Below are 21866 nucleotides of genomic sequence, written 5' to 3' on the forward strand. Positions count from 1 at the left end.
ATTTATCTTGTATATATTGCACATTAGCATTAATTGCAAATAGCTTTATAATAGCTTCCAGATATCTTAATTTAGAGGGTTTTTGTCTTGCTATTATTGTAACCCAAATGGAAAATATGTTATGAGAGTTTTAAAAAGTCCTGTTGAAATAAGTGAATCTTATAGAGATAATTAAAATCATAGTCTGTACAATTATTCTATAATAGAATATACATTCTAATAGTATAGCATAATAAAACGTACAACCTTAACAAAGGATTAATATTTCTGGAAGAAAAAAACTGGATAAGCATGTTAAAAGATAACAGAAATCCTCAAGAAAAGAGAGAAACTAAAGTACGGATGAATTAATTATTACTTCAGATGTAAAAACGGTTTATTTAATTTATTTATTAGAATTTAATCCTACCTTTAATACTTTATAATTAACTCAAGGCAGCAAACATACCTGACATTTTCCTCCTCTTTTCCTCACAACAACCCTGTGAAGTAGGTTGGGCTGAGCAAAAGAAAGAAAGTGACTGATCCAAAATCACTTAGGCCAAGTCACCTAACCCTAACCTCTACGATAGGGATGTAAAACTCAATTTCATTGTGGGCCGCATCAGTTGTGTTTGACCTTAGGGGGCTGGGGTGGGCATGGCCAGGATGAGAGTGGCCAGATCGACGACACTCCTGTCAGGGGTGACTGTGGTGGGCTGAACACTCTGCCAGCAAAAACAGTCTCCTGAGCTCCATTTTTGGCTCTCAACCCTCTGTCAGTGAAAACAGAGCTTGGGAGGGCTGCACGCAGCCCTCCCGAGCTCTGTTTTTGCTGGCAGAGGCACTGTAGGCAGGTCCTTTGCTGTTTCCAGGGCAGCCCCGTGGGCCAGATCTAAGCACTGGATCTGGCTTCCAGGCCTTGTTTTTGAAACCCCTGCTTTACACCGATATGGCTCTGTTTGGTAGACATAAATAAGTACCAAAATATTTTTGATTTGTTACTATAATATACTAACAAATAGAAAATAAAATACACAATGTTTGTAAAAAAATTCCAAAAAAGAAAAGAAACTAATGAGAAAACAATCCTAAATACATAATGAATATTACAAAAGCTTTATCTTGGCAAATCACTCAAAGGTTTAACCTGTAGAGAATCATTCTGTCCAGATAGAATCATACTGATCAGTCTTTTCATGGCATTGGTAAGTAATTCAGTTAAAAAATGGAAAGTGATCATATTTTAATTCAATTGGAGTAGTAGCTTCTTTCCCAAAGTATAGCCACTGCTTTAGTATTATTTCAAGTTCAAGAAATCCAAAAGTGTTATATTCCAATGTTTGATATATAATTGAACATGACATTATTTAAATCTTATTCCTCTTGGCAGAATCATATTAATAAATGTTTAAATGTTCATCTGTAATAGAATTACTCTATAGCAACCCCAAATCATATGTTTAAAAATCCTCTCAAATACAGTGCACTGGTAGAGTCCAAATAGTTTTGTAACCTTAATCAACAGTCATTTTTCAGAAGTTCTGCAGAATTGTAAGGAATGGACATTGATCGTGAATACCCTGAATTCTGTTTTTTAAATAGGTCTTCCCATATTTGCATGGGATTATCATTTCATTGATTGACTTTAATTTCTGCTTGAAATGCAAGAAGTTCAATAATTTTGCCACAATGAGCTTTGAATCATTTTCCTAAATGAATAAATGAAGAAGACTCATTTGCTTAAATGGACTGTCTTTTATTGAGTTTTAGGACTTGTGTGGGGAAAAAAGATCACATTTTAGGTCATATATATGCAGAAACATTAATAATTCAAGAGTTCACAAATTTATGAGTATCCCTGTAACTATATTGCCCATTACGTAATTGTATGGGTTCTCTAACAAGTATTGACTTAAATCAGAAGCAGTATCTCATTAATAAATTGCAACTAGAGGTATTTGAGAGACCGCCTTCTGCCAATTACCTCCCTGCGACCAATTAGATCTCATAGATTGGGCCTCCTCCGAGTTCCATCTGCCAGCCAGTGCCGGCTGGCAATTACAAGGAGGAGAGCCTTCTCAGTAGTAGCTCCGACCCTTTGGAACGATCTCCCTGTGGAGATTCGTACTCTCACCACCGTCCAGGCCTTCCGCATAGCCCTTAAGAACTGGCTAGCCCGTCAGGCCTGGGGACAAAGATAATTGCCCCTCCCGAATGATGAATGAATGTTGCTCATTATTTTATTCTATGTTTGTCTGCGTTACTGTTTGTATATCCCTTCCTTGATTTTATGTAAGCCGCCCTGAGTCCCCTCAGGGAAAAGGGCGGCCTATAAATGTTAATAAACCTCTAAACCTCTATTTTTTTATTGTTTAAATAAATAAATAAATAAATATTAGAGACATTATTTTAAGCAGATTTCACCCTGGCAAATGGCAGTAGGTTGTCAATTGCTGGGATTTGTGCACTGAAGGACATAGAGGTATTTTATTACTAGTTTATTTCTGTCTGACCTTCTGAAACCCCTGCTGGTGTTTTGAGTCACACAGGGTATGTTTCATGGGTTGGATGCATGAACTTCACTGTCACCCATCACTTTTAAAATAATTTTTAAAGCTAATAAAAGTTAAAGGAAGAAAGCATCTAACCAGACAGAAATGTGTTTTCAAACTGTGAGCAGCAAAGCTTTGGTGTGGGAAAAATTCTTCACATAATTACATTTTTAATCTCATTGATATCAGCTTAATGAAAGACTAATGCATTTTACATAGAAATGCATGGAAATAAAACAGAAAATATGTTTTAATTATTTACAGCCAATAGATGTAATAGCTAAATAATAAATGGCTGCTGAGAGGAAAAGATTGAAAGCCTTTACTTACAGGTCCTGTTCTAAGCTTCTAGTTTGCCAGTTGTCTTCTTGGACATAATTCTAGGACAGGAATATGGAAATATAGGGACATGGTGGAGGATCTAAAAACAGCGTGAAATAGAGAGAATCAGAAAATGAAACCAACAAATCATTACTTTGAACCCCTTAGCCTTTTGAGATAGTGAACGAGAAATCTTCAAAGAACCTCAGTAAAAAGCAGCTAAGTAAAATAAATATATTTGGGTTACCACAGAGATTGAAGAATTACTTTCTCCAAGGGACAATTGGTTTGGGTGCACAAATTCCAAAATCAGGTATCTGGCATGCAAAAAAAAAAAAAAAAACCTTTGTAGTGTGGCAAAATTAACTTTATGCCTAATTCAGATCAAATTTGTGCCACATTCCTGGTTCATTTTTTGAAACTCTTTCAGGTTAAAATATGTTATTTATTTGTTTGTTTATTTCTTATTATGCAGCTGCAATGTGCAGTGAAATGTCTCAGCAGGTTAAGATGCTGAGCTTGTAAGCTGGAAAGCTGACAATTCAGGCTCAAGATCAAGGGTCACTTGATGGGGTGAGCTCCTGTTATTCGCTCCAGCTCCTGCCAATTTAGCAGTTTGAAAGCATGTAAATGTGAATAAATAAATAAGTACTGTTTTGGTGGGAAGGTTACTGCATTCCATTTTCATGCTGACCAGGTGATGATGGAGGGCAATACAGTCTCCCTCAGCTAAGAATCAGAGATGAGCGCTGCCCACTTGAGTCGATCATGACAGGACAGGGGAAACTTTTTGCTGGTGTAAAACTTCTATACATCAGTAATCTCACATCCTTTTTAGTAAACTTCAGCACAATACGGTGTTATGGTGTGGCCGTTTTTCTGTATGCTTATATCCATCTATGGGGTGGACGTGATGTACTTAGATGAATGGGCTAATCACTTGATGTCACCACCTGAAAAACCTTTAGTTCCCTAAGCGATTGAAAAGCTGAGTGCTATTTAATATTCTGAAATCCAAGGATGAAAGCAGAGTCTGTTAATTGTCAACATTTGATTTGAAGTTTTATTTTTAAAGGATAGATTAATGAAGCTTGGAACATTAGCCCATCATTCCTGTAATATAAAACTCCTGACTAACTGGCACATTCATTCTGTGCTTCAAGTTTTATTTATCCATTTTCTAGTGGAAATAGGCCAACAGACAACACTGTTGTATGTATGTTTACAAGAAGGAAATTTCACTAAGTTCAGTGATTTTAAGAGAATATAGGATTGTAAATTATGTGTAGTATTTTTTTTCCTACTCATCTTTCTCTACCTTTGATTTTTTTGGAAACCATATAACATTCTTAAACATTTTTAAGAATTTCTCTCTCTTGAAATTCATAATTTTTGCCTTGCCCAAATAACAAATTCTATATCTGTGGCAATGTTTCAATGATAGTTGAGAGCATGAGTCAAAGCATTAAATTAAAATGCTAAAATTTAAACTAGAAAGGTTTTGTAGAAAATGTTTCAAATTATACAGAATAATATATGGACATCACAACACTGTTATTTATTTCTGGCTCAATATCTTTATTAGAAAGAATATTTCTTAGTTAGTATTATATGCAGCAAGAGAATACAATTCCAGAATACTGATAGTAAAATGAATTCAGACATAATTTGAATAGATAGACCATAAGAAGAAAATAATATTGCACTTTGCTTCAAGAAACCTCTGTTCACTCTCTCCTATGTTCTTTTTTTCCTTTTCTACTCAAAAGAAATTTAACATACACAATGTTATAGAAAATAGAATTTTCATTATATTGGAGCTGCCATCTTTCTATAAATCTTGGCGGGTGTGTGTGGAGTGCTGGCTTTGTTTTAGTAAGTGGAATGATTGGTTGTGTGGTTGTATCATGATTGGTAGATTGGTGCTGATTGGTGCTGGCTGTGTGTCTATTGTTGTTTTGTGTTGTAACGGCCTGGGTGGTGGGTGGGGCTCGTTTGTTGACTAGGGCTGGTTTCAAGATATCTGGTAGTCGGGAGGTATCGTCATGTTTATTCATGTTGTGGGGTGTTTCTCTATTTTGATAGCTTCCATAATTATTCTCTTGTTGAAGTGTTCTGTTTTGGAGATTAACCTGGTTCCTTCAAAATTAATTTCATGTCCTGTAGCTTTAAGGTGTTGGAAAAGGGAGGAAGTTTTTTCTTTTTTTCTTACTGCATTCTTGTGTTCTGCGATGTGTGCATTTATTCTCCTGTTTCTTTGTCCTATGTATGTTGCAGGGCAGATTTTGCATGGTATTTCGTAGACTCCTTGGTTTTCTAGCTGGATTTTGTCTTTGGGGTTTCTTAAGATGTTGGCTATTTTTTGGTCAGTGTTGAAGGCTGTCTTGATATTGTGTTTGTGGAGAATTTTGCTGATTTTATCTGTGGTACTTTTAAAGTAAGGGAGGAGGGCGATGCTGTTGTCCTGTTCTGTGTCTTGGTTTTTTGGGGGAGTCTCCCTTTTGATTAGGTTGGTAATTGTTTTTCTTTGGAATCCATTGGAAATTAATACATTTGTGAGAGTGTGTAATTCAGTTTTCAGGTGGTCTTTGTTGGCTAAGCATTTAATTCTGAAGATGAGGGTCTTGGCTACAGAGTTGATCTGTGCAGGGTGGTGATGGGATTGTGCATTTAAGTAGCGGTCGGTGTGTGTTTTTTCCCGGTAAATAATGTATCCTAGGGAGCCATTGGGCTTTTTGTAGATTAGGGTGTCCAGAAAGGGAAGTTGGTTGTTTGCTTCTATTTCCATGGTGAATTGTATTTTGGGGTGTAGGCTGTTGAGATGTGTGAGAAAGTTGTCCAGTTTTTCTTTCCCGTGCGGCCAAATCACGAAAGTATCATCAACATATCTAAGCCAGAGTTTGGGTTTGTATTCAGTTTTATCTAAGGCGTTAGTTTCAAAATGTTCCATGTATAAGTTTGTGATGATGGGTGAGAGGGGTGATCCCATGGGTGCTCCTTCTATCTGTTTGTATCTTTGTCCATTATGGACAAAGTATGTGTTGGTTAAGCAGTGGTTGGTCAGGTCCAGGAAGTGTTTAGGGGTTTTTTGTTTGTTCTGGATATCTGTCAAGGCTTCATTTATAGGCACTTGGGTGAAGAGGGATATGACATTGAAACTCACAAGTAGGTGAGTAGGTCGCTGGGTTATAGGTTTTGTTTCTTCAATGTTTCTATGAAGTAGAGTGAGTTTTGTACATGTGAGGTGATGGATTCTGCGTAGGGTTGGAGTTGTTTGGCAAAGAATTTGGCAAGATTCTGTAGAGGTGAGCCTATGGAGCTGACTATGGGTCTGAGTGGTGTTCCTTCTTTGTGTATCTTGGGGAGGCCATAGAGTTTGGAGCATCTGGTTGATTTCTTTCTGGGGATGATTCTTTGCTGGATCTCTTCACTGGTGGGAGAGGCTTTTATTTTGGATTTGGTGGTTTTTTCCAGGTAGGTGGTGAGGTCTGTGTTTAGAGGTTTGTAAGTGGGTCTTGGAGTAGGTTGGATAGTTTGGCTTGGTAGTCAGACATGTTCATCACCACTGTCAGGCATGGAAGCTATCAGCCTGTGGCACTGCTGAGGTCTTATGGAAGACCAGGATGCTTCAATAGCGGCCTTCAGCTCTTCTGCATTGTTCGGTCTCATGTCTCTCATCTTTCTCTTGGCAATGCCCCATAGATTCTCTATGGGGTTCAGGTCAGGTGAGTTTGCTGGCCAATCAAGCACAGTAATCCCACGGTCATTGAACCAGGTTTTGGTGCTTTTGGCAGTGTGGGCAGGTGCCAAGTCCTGCTGGAAAATGAAGTCAGCATCCCCATAAAGCTTGTCTGCAGAAGGAAGCATAAAGTGCTCCAAAATCTCCTGGTAGACGGCTGCGTTGACCCTGGACTTAATGAAGCACAGTGGACCAACACCAGGAGATGACATGGCTCCCCAAATCAACACAGAACGTGGAAACTTCACACTGGTATTCAAGCATCTTGCAGTGTGTGCCTCTCCATTCTTCCTCCATGCTCTGGGTCCTTGGTTCCCAGATGGGATGCAAAAGTTGCTCTCATCAGAAAAGAGGACTTTAGATCACTGAGCAACAGACCAGGTCTGTTTTTCTTTAGCCCAGGTAAGATGCTTCTGCCGTTGTTTGTTGTTCAGGAGCAGCTTGACAAGAGGAATATGACATTTGAAGCCCATGTCCAGGATCCGTCTGTGTGTGGTGGCTCTTGATGCACCGCCTCCAGCCTCAGTCCACTCCTTGTGAAAGTCCTCAACGCTTTTGAATGGCCTTTTCCTGACAATCCTCTCCAGGCTGCGGTCATCCCTGCTGCTTGTGCACCTTTTTCTTCCACACATTTCCTTTCCATATTAATGTGCTTTGATACAGCACTTTGGGAACATCCAACTTCTTTTGCAATTACCTTTTGAGGCTTTCCCTTCTTATGCAGGGTGTCAATGATGGTTTTCTGCACAACTGTCAGGTCAGCAGTCTTTCCCATGATTGTGATTCCTACTGAACCAGACTGAGAGACCATTTAAAGGCTCAGGAACCCTTTGCAGGTGTTATGGCTTAATTAGCTGATTAGAGTGGGACACTTTGAGCCTAGAATATTGCACCTTTTCATGATATTCTAATTTTCTGAGATTATGGATTTGGGATTTTCATGAGCTGTAAGCTTTGCATCACAATTATGACAAATCACGGCTTGAACTATCTTGCTTTGCATGTAATGAGTCTATCTCATATATTAGTTTCACCTTTTAAGTTGCATTACTGAAATAAATGAACTTTTGCACGATAGTCTAATTTTTCGAGTTTCACCTGTAATGCTTGCTTGCACTATGCACCTGAGTTCCTGCTCAGCCAGCAAAAGGGACAAAAGATTCAGCAACCATCCAATTCAATTTTTTCATTTTTTTTTTCATCTCATAGGTAAGGACCTTTGGGTCATGTAAGTTGACGTCCCATGATGTTACATGTTACTGTGGCTCAGGAGCGAAATAGAGGCAGTACATCCCTGATGATGTCAGAGAGGTGGGACTCCAGCTCATGCCAGCACATCTATAGACCTTTCAAGGCACATCAATGTGCTGCAGCACAGTTCTTGAAAGCCATTGAACCAACTTCAGGACAATTCTCTAATTTCTAATATGTCCCTTTAAATTGGTATAGAGGAAGTATACTCTTTTTCTTGCTTGATTTATCAGATGTGCTGGAAATTTATTTATTATTTAATATATCACCCCATCTCATAATTTTTGATTGTTTACAACAATTAAAAATGCAACAATTAAATGTTTATAATAAATCAAAACGTAAGCTATTCAAAGTTACAAGTTAACACAACCTTGATGACGTCATAACTCACCCCAAAATTCTCTAAAATAATTTGGAAGGTTTTTAATGATGGAGCCAATCTTTTCTCCAAGGAAAGTCTTAATAGAGAACAGGGACATCATAGGAGTCTTGGATCCCGTTCACTTCCTGGAAATGGGGCATACTTCATCATGGGAGAGATGCCTTGATCCCACATACCTAGGTAGCAAACCATATAAAGTTTCAAACATGCATAAAAGAGATTTCCAAAAGCACCAAGAAATGGGGGAGGATTTGGGGCCAAATTGTTCCCTTTCTACAAATAAAAATATACAGAGAATTTACATATTTATTTAAAGGATCTTAGAGGATCTTAAAACCATAACTCTGGATAGCTCACCATCATTGACTTCTCAATCAATCACAAGAACACATTTTTATTATTGCAGAAGGGCTGTTGTATGAAATACTAATAACAACAAGTATCTGCATTGTGTTAAGGTTTTGCACTGTTGCATCTGCCTTTCTAGCATACCAGAGAGAAAGTGAATGTGTGTTTTAAGTAGTTTTCTTGTGGTTCCCTTCTCTCTTAAACTCTACATTTCAATAGCTGCTTCCCTTCTTTGACTTTTGTGAAATGCATTGCTTTTTTCAAGTATAGTAAAATTTGTGTCTTCAATTGCTATATAAGACAAATGTGAGTCTAATGGATTCCACTACTTTTCAGTCTCAAATAAATAAATGAAATTAAAAATAAGCTTTTAGTAGTTAATTGAAATGTTGAAATGAACACAAAGTTGTTTTTCTGGATATACAGATTAAACTGCATTTTATAACAACTTTAAAAGATTGTTGTTTTCAGCAGCAAAATACTGCCTTTTGGGTACTGGGAAAATCTGATATCTTGGCAACAGAAACATTGCTTGGAAGGGGGGCCTCTAGATTATATTTCATGTCACTGAGTGGGAACCAAGAAGGAATTTTAGTACAAAAAACAAGTCATAGTTCAAAGGCGTATCTGTTAGACATAATCAGTTTTAAATCACTGAATAAAGGCTTGTATTTTCAGGGAAACTTTGTCACATACAGACATTGTAAACGTATATAATGTAATAACTAGAGATGTAACTGCTGTTGAGTAATAAACAGGAATTATTAAGTAACTGATAAGTTAAAAAGTACTTGTTTTAGAAAGACTGAAAGTAAAAAGAAAGTTAGAACAATATTTTGATAAAAAGAAACCTCAGTGATTTGGGCACTTAGTAAAAAGACTATGAAGGAAACAGAGGCAACATATTTCTATAAGGAAGAGGAAGAACTGAAAAAAATGTAAATGCAATTTAGCTTGTCTACATAGTATAAATATGATGAAGGAGAGCATGTGAAGGAAGCAAAAAAAGGCATCAAGCATAGGGTGAAATAAGATTCTACTTCAGTTTGCATGTTATAGAATGTATATATTGTACAGTCACCATATGTCCTTTATTTATAAAGGATGGTTCTTAATTTTAACTCTTTAGATTTATTTATTATTCAAAAACTCAGTTTTGCCCTTTATTTTGGTCATTTAATTTGTATTGTACCACATAATGCTCAGTCTTTCACATTCTTCTGAAAAATATGGAAACTGAATTGTCTTTAAATAAAATAAATAAATTCATTTGCCCATACTGTTTCATTTTACATATTTTATTAGAATATGCATTCCTCTTGGTTTTCCTCTTGAATTTTAAAATAAAAACGTGTAAAGCAAAGTGATGAACATAAACAGCTTTTTATCCTTATGAACCTCTTTTAGATAGTGCCTTTTTCAGTTTATTTTTTCCAAGAAAATATGGTGACATATTGGTACTCTAATCTACAAATCAGACCAGCTTTTGCTTACTCTTCGATGCTAAACTTCTCTAGATATAGTTCTCCCTAGCTCTCTAGATATTACAATACATGTTTTTCTTCAATACTACTTCCTAATCCTTGTGAGCTAAAGAACTTATGAAGTCATTCTGTTAAGTTTATTTGTCAATATTCTCATTTTTTCATTTTGGGCAGGTATGAAACCATTAAAAATACATGTTCCATCTGCTTTTGGAATTATTGTACTGTCCTGATCTTACCCAAATGATATATATTATTCTGTTACAGAAACAGTACAGTGATAGAATGGTAGAGAATGCATTACCTATATGATTTTGTCTCCTGTAAAAAGAATTTTTCATGGAATTGGAAGCGCCACTGAAACTACCATGATCAGGTATGAATACATCTAATTGATCTCTTTTTGTTTGTTCCAAAATTCTTTTTATCTGTTCCAAAATACATGAACATTCCACATTATTTTATAATAAAAATATTTAAAAATGTGATTATTCAATTTTACATGCCTCATCATGACAATGGAAAGATTAATTTAGTTCTATCTATAGTAAAAACATGAATATTCTGCTGGCATTTTAAAATTGAAAATTTGAAGCGTTCACACATAAAGATGTGTGTTCCAATCTGAATCAGCAATGTAAGTCTAGAGACTCTTCATGTATTTTCAGAATGATATAAGACATTATTCAGGTATTTTTTCAATGCACATTGAAATGAGAAATGTCTCCCGTGGTTTGTCTCCAACATCTGCTAATTACATTTTTTTTTACATCACGGAAGTTCCCTTTTTAGCCATCATAGAAAACATCTGTTGATAGTCATGTCATCTATTAATATAGCTAATCATTTTGAATGCCCTATGAACTCATAACTATCTTACATCCTGTGGTAATGAATTTCAGAAATTGTTTATTTGTTATTGGGTTATCAACTGAAAATCTATTGCTGCTTTCAGAAGACTCCCCAGAATGCAATATTTTAATGTAGTTTTAGCTTGAACAAAATTAATAACTGTATGTATCTTTTTCTTCTTTCTCTTTCTTCTGTTTTTATTACTTTATTTTAAAATAATATAAATATTTCTCAAATTATTGGTGAACTATCCCTCAAGCAAATATTAAGTAATACATAACACAAATAATTTCCAGATGAGGTGGAAAATATATAAATAAAACCATATTTAAGGCAATTAATAACAGAAATAGCTTTACAGATATATTTCAAGAAATATTCAGAATAAGAAACATATAAAAATATTGTGGAAGCAGAAAAATATTTATATAACTTTATTAAATTATTGTCAAAAGTACATTTTTATCAAAATCCTTGAAAAATATATATATGACTTTAAACATACATACATACATACATACATACATACATACATACATACATACATACATATCATGATATTTTACGGATTTATAAATTGATCTTTTCCTGACCATTTGTCATATGAATTTGTCCATTATATATAAAATATTCCACACACTATTTAGCTACTTAGTAATCTCTGATCCTTTTCTTGATCTACAGTTCCCTTTAAATATATTCTTTTCTAGTCATAAAATCCTTTTGATATGTGATAACACAAATTATATACCATATTATAAATTAAACTTTGTGGAGGTTTATATAATAGTATAGTGATTCCAACTTTCATTTTCAGTACTTATTCCTAATGTTTATCTTAGTTTTTTACTACAGCAGAAAATGAGATGTTACTTTTCAATGTTTATAATATGTAAATGAATGCCAAACAATAGTTCTTTATACTTTACATCATTTGCAAAAATAGTTTTTAGGTTTTCTGTCTATTTGAAAAACAAAATCATATTTAATATGCATTTACTAATACTAAATTAAATACAGAAATACTTCAGGTTATTTTAATTTATAAGAATTGTCGCATTTTTCACTGTCAAAATGTAAGTGTGTAGTTGACAAATCTCATCTTTCACCATGACAATGTGTCATTCAATCATAATGTCTCTGTTATTATAGTCATCCAATAAGGTTTTATATGTGTCTGGAAGATTGTGGCATGTTTTTTCTGATGATTTGGCATTTTCTTGTTTGTTTGCTTTTACATAGAAACCATTATATATCAATCCTTTCTTTGTCTTCTGTTTCATATTAAGTTATTTTCTCTCTCATGTGTAGGAAATATACTAGAGAATGTTTACTTTTCTGGCAATAGTTGGAGATATTTCTGGCACACAATCTGTAAAAACAATGTATTTGCATAGAATGGCATATTTCTTCTACACAAGTAAGTTATTAGTTGTATCCCAAATGCAATTAGAATCTGAACTGATTGATTTAACTGGACTACAAAACAGAATTGCTACCATTATGTATCTTTTCAATATTTAGGCCAGGTTCACCCAGTCTGACATCCAAGATACTTTGAGATTATGATTTCCAAAATTCCCAGCCATCAAGCTGGGAGTTTTAGTCTTGTAATATCTGAAGGGCACTAGATTGGAGAAGATAAATCTAAGTAAACACAGAACTAAAATGTTTATTATCTCATTCCTGGTGCATTGGGCAGAAAAATGTGATAAGAGTGGGGAAGATGCACAATAAAAGGTTACATGTGCATAAAATGTAAAGGAAGAGAAATCAGAGACAACTGAAAGCAGAAGTTGTACATTTTTTCAGTCTATGAAATATGCAAAGTAGTCATCTCAGTATATACAGCAACAAACTAATGGCAACTTCCTGTTCAGAGTGGAATTGCAGTATATTCTAGAATTTATTTATTAGTAAGTTTTCTGTAAAGTATGCATAATTCTGAAATGCTTTCTCTGTACTTTTATTCTTTTGTTCAGTAAACCATGCATGGGTATGTCACAATAGGGAAAACAATATTCCCTTTGAATATTGACCAAGAATATTTTCTGAAACAGATTCAATAGTAGCTTTACTCAAAGTTCTTCATTGAGAAGGCTTTATTTTTTTCCATCACTTCAGCATGCAGCCCAGTGGTGGGATTCAGCCAGTTCAAACCTATTCGGGAGAACCGGTTGTTAACTTTCTAAGCAGTTCAGAGAACCGGTTGTTGGAAGAAATCTCCTTTTGTTTTTTCCACTTTACAGGGTTAATCCTGTAAAGAAGGCATGAAGAAAACATCCTGGTGTTTCTAGTCTAATCTTTATTGCCTTGCTTACAGAAACTGCCTCTCCGGTTAACCCTTGCTACATTGTAACAGCTAAGGCGAAGCACCCATCGACCTGAGTGATATTGACTTGGCCATGCCCACCCAGTCACATGACCACCAAGCCACGCCTACCCAGCTGGTCATTACGGCAGAGAACCGATTGTTAAATTATTTGAATCCCACCACTGATGCAGCCTCATGCAATAGCTTAACTTTGGCTTTTCTTTCTGTTCTTGTTATATGTCCCAAGAAATGGCAGAATTTCATTAAAAGATCAAAGGCTTAACTGCAAAGATAATAGTTGTAGGACCAAGTGCTATACTTAGATCAGATTTATTACTCAATAGATTCTTAATCATTTCAAAACAAATGTTATGTTGTAATCTATTTCTTGATCTAAGACAGATTGCTTGTTCTTATTGTCAGAAAATTTATCCTTAGTTCCAGGTTAATCAACTACTGGAATGGCTTGCCTGCAGAGGTTATGGGTGCTCCATCACTGGAGGTATTTACAAAGAGAATGCACAACCATTTTTTCTGGAATGGTACAGGGTATCCTGCTTGAGAAGGGTTGGAGGTTGGACAAAAGATCTTCAAAGTCCCTTTCAACTCTTTTATTGTGTATTCTCCCAAAAATTTGATTTCCTTAGATTAGGAGCATATTGTTAGGAACCAAAGACAGATTTGGAAAATGTATGTGATGCCAGTTATACAAAAATTATATAAATCCAGAACAAGATGAAAATACTAAAAAGAAACTTAAACTGACTCCAATTTAACACTCTTGAATATAATAGAGAGGGACAGAAAACACTTTTCAGGCTTTCAAGTTTCCAAATCTGTATTCTGTTTCCTGATTTGGTCTACCAGCTGATAGCTTTTGGGGATAAAATTTAAAATTTATATTCAAAACTATAGAGACAGTATATTATAATTTAAATAAAAAAAATATTTGATTAGAAGTATTCTATTGTCAGTAGTATGTAGAACTGTGCAATATATATATATATATATATATATATATATATATGTGTGTGTGTGTGTGTGTGTGTGTGTGTGTGTGTGTGTGTGTGTGTGTGTGTGTGTGTATGTATATATGTATGTATGTATGTCAAAGAAATATTAATTCATGAAAAATTGACATTATTTATATAATAAGCCGCCCAGAGTCCTTCAGGATTGGGCGGCATATAAATTTTGATAATAAATAAAAATTTTGATAATAAAATAAATGTATAAGTGAATCTTTTTTGATACATAAAATATTACAAACTTCTTTCCCAGTACAAAAACTTGGCCATATATATGCACTCAGTTAGGAAATGAGAAACATATGGTTAATCCTCTTTATAAGATATAAAGAATAACCAACGAATAACCATTGGTGTGTATATATCCTCTTTTGTTTTATTTTTTCAGCATTTACAAGTAACAGTCATGTAGCCAAGCCAAGCTAAATATCCTTAGAAAGATAAAATAATATTCAGGTAATTAATGCTTTCTATCATTTGAGAAGTTACCAAAGAGAGAACGTTTCCGAAAAGCATTTGCTTGAATAGTTTATTACTGTTATTTTCTTATATGAGTTTAATTATTAATATTATTTTATTTCTTATGATATTTTTATTTTAATTATCACAGATATTTCAATTTATTGTATTGTAGTTAGTTAATTTATGTTTATTGTGGATGTTTTAATTGCTATGGATGTTCTTGTTTTGTAAACTATTTATGGTTGCATACGTCATATAGACTAAGGTAAATCAAATTTTGCCTTGACTTCTCTTTTTTTCATTTTTGGTAGACAAAAGTATGTGCTTTTAAAAAGATCAATTTTGAAACATTTTCTGTCTTAGCAATGTAATTTTGCACCCTATCATTTTATAACAGTATATATTTATATAAAAACCACCTTATATTACTAGGTTTTCAGAAGTTAATGTTTTCAGAAGAAGATTAGTTAACTAATACAGTTATGGTTAGCTAATCTGTACCTTATCTAGTTTATGAAAACACTTACCTGACAGTTTTGATTGTCCAAAACACAATGGACAGTGGAAATCAATATTAGTGGGCCTGTGTGATGATGACCACATCATATGCAAGTTTGTAAATTAGCAAAGGAAGTGGGGAAAAAAGAAAAACAAATTACATTGTGTTTCTGTGAAACTAAGTAAAAGAGGAAGATCTATCCTACTGGTATTTTGAAGAACACTAAAGCTCTGTCTCTTTGCTCAGGCCTTTGATGAAGATGATTGATGTCCTTTCTTCCTTTCTTCTTCTTTTGTTTTGTTTTCTTTGCCATCATTGTTCTTGTGCTGTTTTTGTTGTTTTGTCTTGTTTCTAAATGTTTTTAAAATGGCAGGGAAGAGAGAGTGCAAGGATAATTATAAATGTAGATTATATGCCAGAAGTACATATATGCAATTGTGTGCAAATGGTAAGAATACTTGTTGTAGAGAAGAGGTTTGAATTAAAGTGATCCAAGATAAAAGGTTATTTTGTTAAATAACATGCTTAAATCCTAAAAATAATGGAGAAAGAGCATTAAAAGTGATTGCATCATTTCCAAATCCAAGAATCAATGTTAATGGTGACTGTTGATATTTGCCGTGAGAAAGGTCTTGAAACAGAAAATGGCTCAAACGTAAGTTTATTGTATTCATATTTTTCAGGGGGAAATATGGATTTAAGAATATAAATCTAAAAGCATGATTGTTTATGATAAAATATTGTGATAATTGGTGAAGGATACAGAGTGATGAATGATTCTGTATGTGGTTCAAGCCATTATTTGGTAATGCCAAAAGTGGGTTGTGGGGGAAAAAGTGATGGAGATACAGAATTTGAAATAAAATAAAAATGGAAGAACTGCAGAAAGAAAAATATGAGGCTTGTATTAAAAAAATTAGAAGTTAAGTTAATGTCCTAACAAAGTGAAAAGAAATTAGACATAGGATAGGAGAATATGGAGAGTTACCTGGAACAGAGTGAAAAGGACTATATTATATAATGCTAAAGAATGTAGAATTATGTTGAGGGGAGTATAAAATGGATAATTACTGTAGTAGAGAAGTGAAATAAGACATGCTATGGATGAGGAAAGTATAATGTAATTGCTGCAAAAATGAGAAGAGATATTGTACAATGTGGATAGAGAGAAACAATTGCAAAAAACAATTAAAGACAGCAAGGAACAGTAAAGCAAAAATGCAAACTAATTTGGTTGGAAATAAAACATTGTGTATTTACTGCTTTGCCCACTTTGTTATATATATAACATGAGGGCTAGGTTTGCTATGAGCAATACAGTAACAATGTAGTTGCAATGGAGTATTTAAATGTGTCTTGTAAAATAAGAAGTAGCAGGGTCTAGAATGAAGGGGATAAATGAATATGAATTGAATACAAAAGTGAATAATCAGTATGAAAGAATTACATTGAGGTGATTTAGTCCTATTAGAAAATGAATGAGGATTGAATTACAAAATGGATACATGAAGGGTCACTGCTCAAGAGGAATTGCAAGACTGAGCTAGTGGGATTACTAATTAGTATTTTTACTTGATATACGCTTATGTCTAAGCACAAAACGAGGCCTCTACTCCTCATAATAACCATCTTTTGAGCCGGCCCAAAGTCATCTAGTGACCTTGAGTGGCTAGAGAGGGACTAGAGTCTAGAATCCTGCTGTTCCTAATCCATCACTTTAACCTCTGCACCTCATTGAATCTGGTTGTCATAATCATGGCAGGCCCTCTGTCTGGAGCTGACAAAAGTATGGAAAAGAGAGGGGTGAGAAATGTAATGAAGTTGTGTTTGGAGTTGGGAAAGCCAGGATAGTTTGTAAAGCAATGAGAGGTATTATGAAAGTGACGTGTAAATTAGTTTTAGCTATTTTTCTTTTTCTTACCTCACACCTTTAATTTCTTTCTCTCATTTTTTTTTGTACTTCTGTTCTGCACTCTGCAAACATTGCTATCATGAAAGGAATAGCATGGTGGGTGTGTATGGATGTGTATATGTAGATGGTAACAAGATTATACATCTTTAGGTTCTCCAGTGGTGCATTAACTAAACAAAAAAGACAGCTATTTGCTTTGGGAGGCTAAATTAGACAAGGAATTCCGCACAAAAGATTCTCCTATGTTTAGACTTTATAATATAAACAACTAATTTAATGCATCACCAATGATATACAATAGATGCCATCTTACAATTTCACAATGGGTAAAACACTGATGTAATCTGAGAGAAATTTCAAAGTGATTAATTTGGAATAGAAAAAGATCTTTTGTGTACATTTATTTTTCCCCTTTTATTAAAAAACACATAGTTAATGTAATTTAATTGTATATAACTAACAAGACCTAATAGCTGGTTTCTGCAATATAAACAACACTTTTGGAACTGGAAAAATATATAATGTGCATTTGTTGATTTTTTTAAAATTTAATTTCTTTTTGGAGTTTAATTATAAAAATAAGTTATTTTCTTATGATGTCTTTCAAACTATTATGACATATCTTTTTCTTCTACTTTTTCATAAAATACACTTTTTAATAATATATCTATAATTTTATTTAGTATTTTTTATATTAACACATTTAATAATGGGCAAAAATAATTTTTATCTTTGTTCTTGGTACATTGCTTAAATGTACATGCTACGTTTTGTGTTCTTATATATATTTTCTTTCTCTACTATGCTTCTACAACTTGTAAAAAAAACATTAAAAATAAATTTGGGCAATTCCTATTTTCTCACTATTTATTTCCTATGCTGTCTTCTTTAAGGAAACTTTTAAACAAAGTTCATGTTTCCAGTGGATGTGAATACTAGCAAGGACTGGCTGAATGGAAAGATCGCTTGGCTTACCTGATGCTTTGCTTTGCCCATGTCTACCTCAAAACATATTTAGAAGGTAGTAGTATTCCAAATTAAGAATGCCAGCAATTTGATCTGTGTTGTGCGAAGTGGAGGGTGGTTTAGAAATACAAAATCTAAATAAATAAATAAATTCCAAATGAGAAATCCTCAAACTAGACTCAAGTTACAAGATAGCTGATGAAGACAATTAAGGGTTTTATTGAATTTCAGGATATAAAATTAATCTTTAAAAAACAAAATGATAACGAAATACTTATCTGGAAGAATAAAAGTGATTTCAAGAAAGAAGGAGAAGGGGGAGGTTTAAAGTAAAACAACCAACTTTGAAACATACAGAAACAAGACCTCCTGTGAGGACTTGTATAAAATTGCTCTTAAAATATGACAGGGAGACAGAAGAAATAAAAGACTGTATGATTAAATTGTTGCAATATTTTTTTAAAAACAATTTCATTACAATGGGAGAACTTATGAAAATATTCAGTAAAATTTACCACAAGGTATAATTTAAGAAGAAATTGGTACAAAGTGTTATAAAAATACATCACTCCACCTATAATTGCATAAAATATATAATAAAATCATAGAATAATAAATGTGGAAAATATATTTGATACAGAAGTACATTATATATGTGATGGTCATACAATAACATTAAAAGTCCTGGAAAGAAATAGACAGGATTATTTAAAAAATAAAAATAATGCATAAAGAAAGTCTGTTTTTTTCTTCTAGGAACTTTTCTAGAAAAAATATTTTTTTTAAAAAATCACTACTTTTTAAATTATATTCAAATGGTAACAAATTTGCCCACATTAAAAAAGACATAAATTGCTAATATCAGATAGGGATATCAAGTTTGATGTATACCAGTAATGGCAAAATTAAGAGTATAATCCATCCAGAGCAGAACTTTGACTTAATTTAGGCAAGAATGATTTCTGTATATATTATCTAGCATACTCAAATACCCATTATAGGTTTTTAAAGTGGAAATATTTAATGTAATATTAGTAGCCTGAAGTAATTTTAATTTCTATAAATATTTTAATATAATTACCAGATACAATGGGGGAAAATGTAGAACTTAATATTGTTTTTATTCGTCTTTTAAAAATTCTTAATTTTAGATGATTAAGTGCATTTATTTTAGGAACAGTGGCAAACACATTGTAATATAAACATTAGTGTTTTGTGGTCATTGTCAATTATTTCTTAAGATGATATAATGAGTCTAGTTTATATTAATTAATGAAATGATAAAAGTTAAATTTTATGACAATTGTAAATATTCTGTTTATTTACTGGTATTTTATTTTTCATCTGCTATGTTCTTTTTCATTTTATTCTTTTTCTCTTTATTTTTTTCATAAATATTTTAAATTTAAAACATTTAAAAAATTTAAAAATGTATTAAAATAAATTTTAGATTCTTCCCTAAAAAGTTTACCTTTCAAGTTCAAGGGAGAGTTGAACTTTCCCTGTTTAAAAGATGATGATGATGATGATTTCCTGCATATATTTATGTGAAACTTTTATTCATACTCCAATAGTAGGGATTTATATCCATTTTGGTACCAACTAACATCTGCATTCAGCATATACAGAAGAAAGAATAATTTTTCAGCTATATGGAAAATATTTTCCAGTTGCCTCCATACTAAGTAATAGCCATTGGAAAGCTAAAGTATACTCAATTTAATCATTGAAGCAGAGATGCTATGCTTTCTTGTTAAATATTTGTGAATTTTTATAGGTGCCTTACCTTATATATATATTTACTCATAAATATTCCCAGGGGTCTATGTGTGCTTACAGTCAGTGCAGTTCTAGGAGAAATTCATTTAATTTACTTTCTAAGTTTATTGTCAATTTGCTTTCTATATTAAAACTATACTGTTATGTTGAATTTTGAAAAAGTGTAAGCATTAATGTGTAGTTGTAAAATAAACAGCTTAAGAAATAAAGCAGTGTTTCAGAAATTAGTATGATTTGTCATATGTATGTAATTATTACCACATTCTACTTAAAATTAGAAGAATAATAATTATGTTTCTTTGGGCATTAGATAGTTTAGTTTTGTTTAGAGGTAGAAAGAAGGTACATATTTAAGACATTTTAGGAAGTATAGACACAAAAATACTGTAACTGAATTCAAAATAAGTTAAGATAAGCTTGAGTCGTTTGCTTATATCTCTAGTCCCTTTCCTCTTCTTTTGTGCAACAGCTAAACTACAATCACATTTCCATTTTTTTTTCAAATCCGGAGCTTTAGAACAAACTAGAATACTGAGAGATTTTTAAATGGAAGACAGCTTAATATTCTGACATGTCCCAAAGGTAGTAATCATAATTTTCCAATTTGAACAAACAAGGAAATATGGATAGAGTTTTTCTTGTTTCATTATTGCAAATTGTAAAATGTAAAATTAAGGAACTGCTTATGAGAAGTATAGTTAAGTGTAGATGAGCTTAATAACAAAATTGTACTGTTGCCTAGAATGTGGTCTGTAACTGTCAAGATTTTATTTACTTATTTATTTTGTTAATGAAATTTGTATAACTGCCCATTTCCCCAAAGATGAATCTGAATAATGCAGAACAATGTTTTGCCGGTCTCAAGAATTGCACCAGGAAATCTGAGAATTAATGTCTATAGTCAGGAATAATAATAATAATAATAATAATAATAATAATAATAATAATAATAATAAGCTGCTGTAAAAAAATTGCACAGACTGATTATAAACTGCGGCACAATTCAGTAGCACAAATGATCCATTGGAATTTGTGCAAAAATTATAATATTAAAACAGCAACAAACTGGTGGGAACATCAGCCTGAAAAAGTCACCGAAAATCAGATGGTCAAGATCTTGTGGGATTTCCATATACAAACCGACAAAATACTGGCGCATAATACACCAGACATCACACTGGTTGAGAAAAATAAGGTCACAATCATAGACATTGCAATACCAGGTGATAGCAGGGTCGCCGAGAAGGAACATGAAAAAATCGCAAAATACCAGGACTTAAAAATCGAAATTCAACGACTATGGCACAAACCAGCAGTGGTAATTCCAGTGGTAATTGGCACACTGGGTGCTATTCCAAAAGCACTGGAATTACATTTAAAACAGTTAAAAATTGACAAAATCACCATCAGTCAAATGCAAAAAGCCGCACTGCTTGGATCTGCACGCATATTACGAAAATACGTTACGACATCCTAGGCCCCTGGGTGGGGCCCGACTAGTAACCAATGCCAAATCCGGCGAAACAACTGGCCGCTGTGATACAATTGTATAATAATAATAATAATAATAATAACAACAACAACAACAACAACAACAACAACAACAACTCTGCTGTTGCCGGTCCCAAGCCCGGATGAGAAAGGAGGAGGGTTGGGGTCAGGTTGGCAATCTGGCCCCATAAAAAAACCCGCCAACCCATACAACATGGTGAAAGAAACGAATAAAAATTCTATACCGCATCGGTCGTCGCGTGGGTTAACAAGGGCCGCGGCAGATGTTGAGGTCCCTGGGCATCCGTTGACAAGTGGGCTACAAGTGGACCAGCCAACAAAACGACAAAAATATAGTGCAGATGAAAATCGTGCCATAATGGCCTGTTATTACAACTCAGAGCCAGAAAAAAAATGTTATTTAAAGCGAATGTATGAATTATGGAAACAACAATATCCAGACTCAAATGTTAGTGAACAGCGACTAGCAGATCAAAGGCG

General features: G+C 33.6%; 1 protein-coding gene and 1 long non-coding RNA gene across 3 annotated transcripts in view; one reads left to right on the forward strand and one right to left on the reverse strand.

The window, feature by feature from the left end:
- The window catches only part of GDAP1 (ganglioside induced differentiation associated protein 1), a 357570-nt gene that overhangs the window by 260917 nt on the left and 74787 nt on the right, over window positions 1-21866 (reverse strand). The gene's annotated exons all lie outside the window — the stretch shown is intronic.
- LOC106538605 (uncharacterized) overlaps window positions 1-21866 on the forward strand; it is a 175764-nt gene that overhangs the window by 56128 nt on the left and 97770 nt on the right. Inside the window, exon 3 of one of the 2 annotated variants that reach the window (XR_015695623.1) lies at window positions 18023-18150. The exons of the other annotated variant lie outside the window; for it this stretch is intronic. This is a non-coding gene — a long non-coding RNA (uncharacterized LOC106538605). The remainder of the gene's footprint in view (window positions 1-18022; window positions 18151-21866) is intronic. 2 annotated transcript variants of the gene reach the window in all.

Source organism: Thamnophis sirtalis, unplaced genomic scaffold (assembly GCF_051295495.1).
Source record: "Thamnophis sirtalis isolate CommonGarterSnake01/CBP01778 unplaced genomic scaffold, rThaSir2_p1.2 scaffold_2, whole genome shotgun sequence".
Classification (NCBI taxonomy): Eukaryota; Metazoa; Chordata; class Lepidosauria; order Squamata; family Natricidae; genus Thamnophis; species Thamnophis sirtalis.